The sequence below is a fragment of the Echinops telfairi genome, unplaced genomic scaffold, assembly GCF_000313985.2.
Source record: "Echinops telfairi isolate 266 unplaced genomic scaffold, ASM31398v2 ScPeMD7_7469;HRSCAF=8507_0, whole genome shotgun sequence".
In the NCBI taxonomy this organism is placed as follows: Eukaryota; Metazoa; Chordata; class Mammalia; order Afrosoricida; family Tenrecidae; genus Echinops; species Echinops telfairi.
Window position 1 is genome coordinate 7,275,790 of NW_022111372.1, and position 10,536 is coordinate 7,286,325.

At 36.5% G+C, this 10,536-nt stretch overlaps 1 non-coding gene across 1 annotated transcript; it reads right to left on the minus strand.

Annotated features, from left to right (window-relative positions):
- Positions 1 to 1,613: 1,613 nt before the first annotated feature.
- LOC115873698 lies at positions 1,614 to 1,804 on the minus strand. The gene has a single exon (XR_004048578.1). It is a non-coding gene; the product is annotated as a U2 spliceosomal RNA (small nuclear RNA).
- Between the last annotated feature and the right edge of the window lie 8,732 nt (positions 1,805 to 10,536).

Below are 10,536 nucleotides of genomic sequence, written 5' to 3' on the forward strand. Positions count from 1 at the left end.
CATTGAAGTACCAGTCTTACATGGATGTAAAATAGATGAAGGCATCCAAAGGCTTAGGTATGTTAGAGTATATTTATGAAGACAAATTCATAGACCCACATAGGGATGCCCTGAGGACACACCTTTTATCAAATGCCAAGTGATGAGTATCTTTGTGTTTTGAAGACAATGTATCCTTCATTCGGATGTGCTTCTCTGGCTTATATATCACAGGACCCAAGAAACTGCCAGTTTTAGATGGACCCCAGAATAAGAGAAGGCTCTGCATCAAGTTCAGGCTGCCATATAAGCCACCCTGTCACTTGGGCGATATGATTTAGCTGATCCAATGGTGTTGGAGGTGTCAGTGACATAGATGCAATTTGGAGTCTTTGGCAGGCCCCTGTTGCTGAATGCAATTTCAGGCCCTTATTAGAATGCTGGAGCTAAGCTTTGCCACCGTATGTATAAAATAAATCCTCTTTTGAAAAACCGCCTTTGGTCTGTTATTGGGCTTTCGTGGATTCTTATACCCTCGCTGGGAGTCACAGAACCACCATGTAGCCTGAGCTGCCCATCATGAACAGGGTGCTTCTGACCCAAGGAATAATAAAATTGGGTGTGCACAGTCGTATTCTCTCATTAAATGGAAGTTGTGTATAGGAGAGCAGGATAGATCAGGGCTAGCAGGAGCACACAGACAGCTTGGGGAAATGACCCAAATGGTCTCTAGTCCTGTCACAGTACCATCTTTCTCGAAGTCTGCCCCTACGACCTTGTGGAAAGTCATTATTATCAGTTGACTGAGAAGAGAAAACTTGGGCTTAGTTTACTGATGGTTCTGTATGATATGCAGGTACAACTTGAAAGCGGACAGCTGTTGCAAGACAAACCCTTCTGGGACCTCCCTTATGGACAGTGGTGAAGGAAAATCCTCCCAGTGGTACACCTAGTCATTCAGTTTGCCTGTAAAGATATGTGGTCACATGTGCAATTGTATACTGATTAATGGATGGTGGCCAGTGGTTTGATCAGGGATTCGGAAGGAGCATCTTTGGAAAATCAATTACAATGAAGGGCGGAGAAGAGGTATTGGTAATCTTCATTCCCCAGCCACTCCTCTATTGGCCCACATGGCAGATGAATAAAATGGCCATGGTGGCAGAGATGGAAGCAATGTATAGACTCAGGAATATGGATTTCCACTTATGAGAACTGACTTGGCTAACACTCATGAAAGCTGACACTACTGAGTGCCCAGTATGTCAGCAGCAGAAACCAAGACTGATTCCAAAATACATGACCATTCTTCAGAGGTGATCAACCAGCAAATAGTGGCACATTGATTACATAGAACCATGTCCTTCCCAGAAATGGCAGCCTTTTGCTCTTACTGGAATAAACACTCTGGATTTTCCATCCCTGCATGCACTGCTTCTGCAAAATCTCTCATTTGTGGACTTAAAGAGCTTCTCATCCACCAACATGATATCTGGCAAGGCATCTCCTCAGATCATGGTACTTTATTTACACAAATGAAGCGTGGCAGTGTTCTCCATCATCCTGCAGCAGCTAGTATGATAGAATGATGGAATAGAGCTCTTTTGTCCCCTCTCTTTTTTCATTCACCCAAAAGGGGGTGCACTGTTCCTGGAAGTACAGCAATACCAGGTCGATGCGTGGAGTTGACAGAGCAAGCTCCTATTCCATCTCTCTGCTCCAAAAATCCATTTAATATATTGTCTTCAAATAGAGGACATATCAGATATTAAACTGATAATAATAGATGCTACACTTGATCTTAGCCAAAAGGCCAAGAATTGATATGGAATAGATTTCTAAAGAGACAATTATGGTGCCAGTTTGTGAAATTACCTTCAAAGTTGGAGCAACATTCTTCAGAACACCGTGAATACTATAAATAAGCATTTGCTATAAGGTGCTGTTTCTCCAATAATCAGACTTGAGGAGACCAGGAACCAAGGTATGAAAATAGGATTGGTGCCACACACCATTACTCTTAATGACCCACTCATTGCATTTGTATTTCCTGTCCTGGCAACCCTACCTTATTCAAACCTGGAGGTCACACCTCCAAAGGTAGTTATACTCCCACCTGGACACGGGAAAGTTTTCATTGAATTCGGAGTTAAGAATGCCTCCTAGCCATTATGGACTCTACATTTCTCCTTTGGTCAACAAGCAAAGAAAGGTTTTACTGGATTGAGTGGCGAGATGGAATGGTGAGATTGACCCTAATTACCGAGAAATTAGATTAGTATTGCATAACTGAGATAAAGAAGAATATGTCTAGAATGCAGGAGATTCCTAAAAGTTGTCTCATAGTATTACTATGTCCTGTGATTAAAGTTAATGGTAAACTACAGCACATTAATTCTGGCATGAATACTAATAGTCCAGACTCTTCCTGAATAAAAGTTGGGGTTGCCCTACCAGACAAAGACTAAAACCATCCGAGGTACTCACTGAGAGGAAAGGAGTACAGAATGGGTATTGGAAGGAGGCAGTTCTAAATGCCATCTCTAGCCACATGACTCGCTACATAGAGGAGGACAGAAATGTTATGAGTCATTCCTATTTGTATGCATGTGCCAACTATTTTTGTTTCATTTACTTATAAAATGTAAGATAAAAATGGGGTTAGTGAGCTTTGGGTTGTACATGTGTTAGTGGTATCATGTTGAGCATAAGTACGATCATGCTCATCTTTGTTCAGAGATGGTTAAAAAGCTGTGCACAGTTGTCAAGTTGAAAAGTCATGATTTTATGATGGTTAGAGTCTATGTCAAATAGACACTGCTGAGGGAATGTAAGGCTGGAGCCCAAACTATCAATCGAGTCATAGGCTCTTTGCAGGTGTGACCTTTTGTATTAGAGAGAGATCAGAGCTCAGCTCTGACTGCTGGCGGATCTGAATCCTGCATTTGATTTGTCCATCTCCTATTGTGTCACCTCCCAATCCCAGGAGCAGCCAGCAGACTAACAAGGATGGATCACTTGGCCAACCTAGGATTCATTTACCTTTTCACCTGCCAGCCTCTGTCCCTGACCCAACTCCTTGATTCATCATCCTGTTTGTTTCCTGTTCATCAGTTTAAGATATGGTGAGCATGTTCTTCATACTGGGTTTTCACAAATTTCATTGTCATATTTTACTTTGTCATCTCGAGCTGTCCTTTGAAACGTTCTGTTCAGCTCTCTGACTTCCTCATTTCTTTCATGTAAAAAAGCTGGAGTCTTTTCTGGCATCCATGCTGATATTTTCCTGCTTTCTTGTCTTTTTAATGACATTTTGCTTTCTTCATGTATGATGTTATTAATGTCTTTCCATAGTTCATTAAGTTTCTGTCATTAATATTCAATAGCTCAAAACTGTTCGAGGTATTTTCAAAATCGTGTGAGATATACTCAAGGTTGTATTTTGACTCTTGTGAACCTGTTTTAATTTTCTTCAGCTTCAACCTGAACTTTATAAGAGCATTGATGGTCTGTTTTACAGTTGTCGTCTAGACTCAATTGACTTGCTGATATTGAGCTTCTTCATTGTCTCTTCCCACAGATGTAATTAATTTTATTTTCATAGATTCATCTGCAGAAATTCACATGTAGATTACCACATGTACATCTATCATATCAATAATTTTGTTTTATAGTTTGGACTGCAAGAGTTGGAACAAACAAGAAATAATAGAAGTTGAAATGTATGAGCTTGGTGATAGAAATGAAACTGGAGATTGTGTGACAGAATTTTGCAAGACCAATGACTTCATTGCACATACTTCCGTCAATTACACCAAAAGCATGTACATCCGAGTGTGCAATGATTGGTGGCCCCAAACTACCATATACTTACTATCTTATTGACATGTACTAATCTGGTAGTCATGGTTCTGCCATTGCAAATAAGTATTATTTAAAGTTTTTGCTCTAATTTCAAGCCCCACTGTTTGTGTAAATAATGTCCAGTCACTTAATAATTTGATATATACAAGTCATGTATAGAGGTTCATAGCCAGCCTACAATTGTGTAGTGTCCTATTCTCAACAGTGTTTCCAGTGCTACACCATTAGCTAAATTAATGACACTATCAATAAGATTACTTATACCCCAGGAGGATGATTGGTAACATATAATGATAATTATGTCTCTAAAGTGGATGAAAGATAAATACAAATTGTAGATATAGGAGAGGATTTGGGGCTTACACTTAATACTAGATGCAATCTGAGAACAATTAGTTCTTATTACATGGCCCTGCTTGATGCTCACCCTCATATAGAAATCACTGAAGATATGAAGAAATCCATGAAGATATGAGTGCTACAGCAAAGTGTGGTAAATAGATTACATGGTGTCCTGCCATTAGAAAGAATAGCTCCTGGGTGCTTAAAGGCTTGTCTATGAGCAAGCAGCCATGTGCATAAGGCACCAATTGAGCCCACAAGGTAGAAGCACAACAGGCCAAGGGCTGGGAACAATAACATCCAAACCTGGATTGTGAACATGCTGTTTGTGGAAGGCTATTGATGATATAATTAATTCACAAGGTTCACACATAGATTAACCCTCCGGTTAATCCCCTCTGACCACAGACTAAGATATGGATAACATTGCTATCTATCATATAAAGTGCAGTGTTTTATTGTTGCTTTTCTTTTGTTGTTGTTGTTGTTTTACCCCCTCCCCTGTTTTCTGCATATGAAATTGAGGATTGGTAGGATTGGTAGAGCTATATATAGAGCGATTACTTTGATGTTTTCTTGGGGCATATGGTGGAGAAAGTTGGGAGTGATGTGAGGAGATGAATACTATGAGTACCAGAAAGAAGGAAGCTCTAAAACTGATTGTGGAGATGATTGTACAATATTTTGAACAGTTTTATTGGTATTTAATTCACATATCACAAAATTCATTGATTTGAACACATCAAGAAAAGGACTCACCTTTATTAGCTACACCTTTCTCCAACTCTCTTTGCCATACCCCCATTATGTGATTGAATCATTGATGTGATATGTGAAATAAATGCCAATAAAATGGTTTGAAAAATAAAATAAAGGCTGTTAAAAAATAGTCCAGTTCACTAAAAAGAAAAAAGAAAATCTAGGTAAACACATTACAATTCCTAAAAACTGTCAACATTATCTTATATGCTGATGTTTCTGCTTTGAATTTAATGGATCCTTCAGATCCCCTTGGAAGCAACTATTTCGATTGGAATTTAAAAATTTTTCTTTTAAAACACTCTAATGAGACTAAGACAAGAGCAATACTAACAGAACTTGTCATTTGTCTGCAGCCATTCACTGATCTCAGAGAAATGTTTTATTTGGAACAAACTAATGAATGTATGAACTGGAACTATAATACTTGTATTATTGGCTTACCTTACCTTCTAGCATGTTATTTATTTACTATTTTAATCAGAATCAAATAATATCAAAGTTGAATGAATGATAACCTAAAAAAAAGTTGTGAATATTTTTATCAATGAGAAAGCTAAGGTTTATACAACCTTTATTTCATAAGGAGTATGTAATTCTAAAACAATTCAAAATACAAATGTATTGCTTTTATTATGGAATAACTGAACTTTCTTTTAGAGTCCTCTGATCAATAGAACAGGATTCCTGGTTTTGTAGTAGTTATGAGTTGGGCTGTGATCTGAAAGGTTAGTCAGGTATACCTAATGGTTAATAGAACTGTGCATCATATAGTAAGAGTTATATAGATAGTATTAGCAATATCACAGAGTCTATTAAACATGTAAACTCACAAAACAGACACAATTGTTCAGATTATTTTAATGGTTAAGCATAACTATGAGTGAAAGGGATTTACTTTTCAGAACATATATTATAAATTACTCATTATTTCTATACAATTTCAGAAATATTGATATAAAGAAAGGAAAGGACAAACTACACTTTGGGGGGGGGCTATTTTCAAATATAACTTCTCACAAACAAATGTTTCTTATCATTAAATATGTTGTCAGAGAGAAATCTGTACTATATTATCTGACAATTTCAATGAGGTCAGAACGTTCAGTCTGTCACCTTTAGATTTATCTTACAACCTCATATTAATGATGCCACAGTAAATGACTTGTTATAAAGATTGATTTATTTGATAAAATGTATTAATTAAAAAAATCATTAAACAAAAGAGAAACCTTGAATATCTCCCTTCTCTGCTTGAAAGTTGATGGCTTTGGATCATTGCCGTTCCCACATTCCTGAGTTTGTAGCTATCTAGTGACCGGGATATAAATCATGTGCATGTCAAATGGCTTTAAAATAGATAAATATTTTTTCTGTGGTGAGGTAAATTTTGATGTGCCTTAGTTCTCAAGGAGAACACGAATTGACTGTTTACAAATACGAAGACACTGCTGTTCTTCAAGTTGCTGCTCTATCAGAAGGAATATAATCGAGTGACTGCTTGGATTTTATTCAGGACAATAGAGCAGGAGAGTTTTATCAAGTGACCATCATCTGGATGATCACTGAAGAACTCTTCCTTACAAGGGTGAGTAAGAACATTTTGCTACTGACTGAAAGGAGTGATCTGAATGGACACCTTAATGACTGATCACTCTTCCAAAATGACTACTAATAAGAATAATTCTTACTAAATCTTTTACATTAAAGGATTGCTGGGAGCATTGTGGTTAAGCAATCAAATTCCAGCTAAGAGGTCAATAGTTTGAACCTACCAGCTGTTCCATAAGGAAAAGATGAAAGTCTCTTTCTATTAAGATTATAGCCTTAGAAGTCTTTGAATTTAATAACTTTACTATATCTGTAGGACCATGATGAGTTGGGTTCAACTAGCTAGACAATGAATTTGGCTCCTACATTAAATCTGGGTCATGTAAATGTTTTTATTTTGTGTGTGTGTGTATTGTGGCAACTTGAAGATTATCAAGAAACAATAATTTATGAAACTCTGAATAATATTACCAATTGTGTTGGAACCAGCTTCATTTTCCCTTAATAGAATGCAGTGAATTTTCTGGCACTTGTCTTTGATATAAATTGTAATAATTAGTCTATAGGTTTATGAAACACTGTAGAGTTTTAATGGTAAGAAAAATTATGTCTAACTTTGATAAGATATTACAAATGCCATATGTATCCTCAAATTAAATCTATATATATTTGCACAGAGAACCATATTATGATCACCGAGATTATTTTGAGTTCTTAAATTGTCTCTATCATCCTATATTAATTTTAATCACTTTATCAGTGATTGAAATGCAACAATTTAGCTGTTTGTAATTGTGATTGTGGTAGTTACATAATCCAGAGTCAATTTGGAACTTGGGAGGATTAAGAGTGAAGAGGTGAGATCTAGTCTGTCAATCGGTCATAGCTAATAATTCCTCTGTGTGGGCATTACCTTCTCCTGAGAATTCTGGGAACTCCTAAATTTCCTCCTTGGAGGTGAAAGACACAGTCTCTCTCAGCTCACTCCCTGAGAGACATTCTATTGACAAGACACATGGTGTGACATCTTGGGAACTGGAGAAGCCACTTGGACCTACACGGATACAATCAGACCTCTTAAGCCTGAGAAGACACGTAGAGACCCCTGCCAGTGGTAAGACGTTTATACCACCATTGGAGCCACAGACTTTCAACCCACTGGCCTTTGATCCTCCTGCATCCAGCATCATTGCATGTATTTCGTGAGTCTGAAGAGGGCTTTCTAGATTCGCATCGGTCTTGTAGGCTAATGTTGGAATTACATACTTCATCTGTATTGGGCTGGGACATTTTCTCAATATTCAATTGATCTTGTATATAACCCTCTTTCTTAAATACATATGAGTGTATATGACTTTGTTTCTCTAGTCTACCCAGACTAACACAGTGATGCTTCCCGACCCTTATGGAAAATTTGTGTATGGATTTTACTAATTCCATTAATAACACACACCATAATTTAATTGCAAGCTTCAGGCAATGTTTTATCTTTTCTTTCCCAAGCTTTTAAATAAGTTCTGCTAGAATACAAAGTATTCCATTAATTTGTAAGCAACTTCTACTTTCCATATAGATATCCTTGATATTAATGTAATTAGCAGAAATTTCCAAAGCTGTCTGTAGAAGACTGTCTAAAGTAATGTTGCAGTTTTTTAAACATGCTTTGTAGTTTACACCAGGCACCTTGCAGTAGAGTCCTGCTATTTATTAGTGTGTGGTAGTAGAATTCTGTGGAATATACTGGAATACTGTAAACTAAATGACACCTAAAATATGAAATAAACCATTGTTTTCAATTTTACACAAAATAGATTGATGAAAGCAAGCAAAAATTTGGTAGTTTTTCAAATCCACAATGTGTATGTATATATTATAATTGATGTTTATATGTGTAAGTGCATACCCATACATGTATTTATTGACATTATAAAGTACACTATCTGTTCCATGATTGCCATTTTATGTGTTTAGTGCATAGTCCCTCTTTAACCACACAGTTGAGTGTTTTGTCTCAAACTGCCATAAGAATGCTTCAAGGTGGCCTTTCTTTAAATCCTGATTGCTTTAATTTCCTTGTGCTATTTTGACATAAATTCCACAACTGGGTAACTTTAAATAAGAGAACATTTATTTTCTCGCAGCATAGCAAGATAGAAGTTCAAATTCAAGACGTTTGGTACACGGAAAGGCTCTCTGTTAACTCTGAAAGAAGAACCTTGATCCTTTATCCTTTGAAACCTTAGTATTTCTCAGGTCCTTGACAGTCTCCATGTGGCATCTAATTTCCCTCAATCTGTGGTTACTTCTGTGTTTAATTTGTTATTTTTATCACTCTGAAGTTATTAGATTTAGGACACATTAAAACTGATATGGCCTCTTTAACATAAAAAAGAAAGCCCTTTTGTCAAATGGGATTACATCCATTGTTATAGAAGTTAGGATTCCAATTCATTTTGATGTGGTAACAAATAGATCTATTACATGAAGGCAGATATTGTTGATGCAAACCTTCAGATTATTTGTACTTATATTTCTATAGTATATCACAAGAAGCACTGATGGGGCTTCAAGTTGGATATAATAAAATCCATATATATATATGGATAAATCAAATACTTTGATTTTTGATATCATATATATGATATCAAAAATCAAATTATTTGATTATTTGAAATATTTTCAAATATTCAGTACAGTACTCAGAGTTATAGCATAGAACATTAGGAACTCTAAGAATATTATCACCCTTGAAATTAATAACTTTGCTTTTGTCAGAGGAATGCATTATTAGCATTCTCTTTATCACAGAGTGGTAGCAGAAATGTTTGTTTATAGAATGTATGCTATGACATTTCTGACAGTTATCTCCTATATAGAATCAAATTTTCCACAGTAATATTGGTTATTTTTTTTACCCATTACCTAAGTGATCACTTCATGAATTATTACATGAGCAATGCAAAGCAAAATGATTCAATAAATCTCTTTATGAATATTTCAGCTTTGAGACTTCCCATCCCTCAGCAAATAAAAGTTATAAGGACTGGAATTGATGCTATTGTGCTTTTTTATCATTTAGTGTCTTGTAATGAAAGTACTTCAAAGGAAAGCAATACTGAGAGATGTATGCCCATAGGCACTTAATAACACATTGGATCTTGAAGCCAGCTACAGCTAGTTAGTCTAACTGGTTCCTTTTTTTTGACTGTATAAGAACATAGATATGATATTAATATCAATGTTAATTGTTGTTTGGTGGCCAGGGATACTCAGAGTTTATTTTATGTATTAATTTTTAAATTTTTACTTATTTCTTGTCATTTTCCACACAAAAATTACAACTGATAGCCATTGGATGTAGTATTCCTTTTCACAACCTCCTGTTTAAGGAAACAGATTTAAGATTAGACAACACTGGAAGAGAGGTCACCGCCCGCTGCCAGTTGTACCTATATGTAAGATAGTAATAATTATTGGTTAGGATCAGGATTAAAGATGATTCATTTCCATTGAATTTTGAACTGGAACATAGTGGGGGAAGTAATCCCATAAAAGTGAAAGTCAGTGAAAAGCAGACAGAAGCTAAGTTGTATTATGGAGCTTAAGCTTATGATTTTCCAGCTTGTATTTATGTCAATGCCTAATTTCCTAGGATCTGCCTCTACCAACTTGATGATGATTTGTGTGTAAATTTGACTAAACCTACTGCCTTTGATTCCACCTCCGAGTGACCATGTAGGACAGGGTAGAATGACTCCGAGGGTCTCTGGGATGGTGACTCTTTAATGGAGCGGAAAGCATCATCTTTCTCCCTGGGAGCAGCTGTCAGGTACAAACTAATGAACTCTCAGTTATCAACCCAAAGTATAACCCATGATACAACCAGGGTTCCTTTCTCCATTTGATTAGGCTATACCAAAGTGGTTTCATGGCAATATGTTGGACTGCTAACCCCAATTTCACCAGTTAAAAACCACCATCTGCAGCAAGGGGGGAGAGCGGCATGTCTGATTAGAGCACACAGGAGAAACAAAGAGGGAT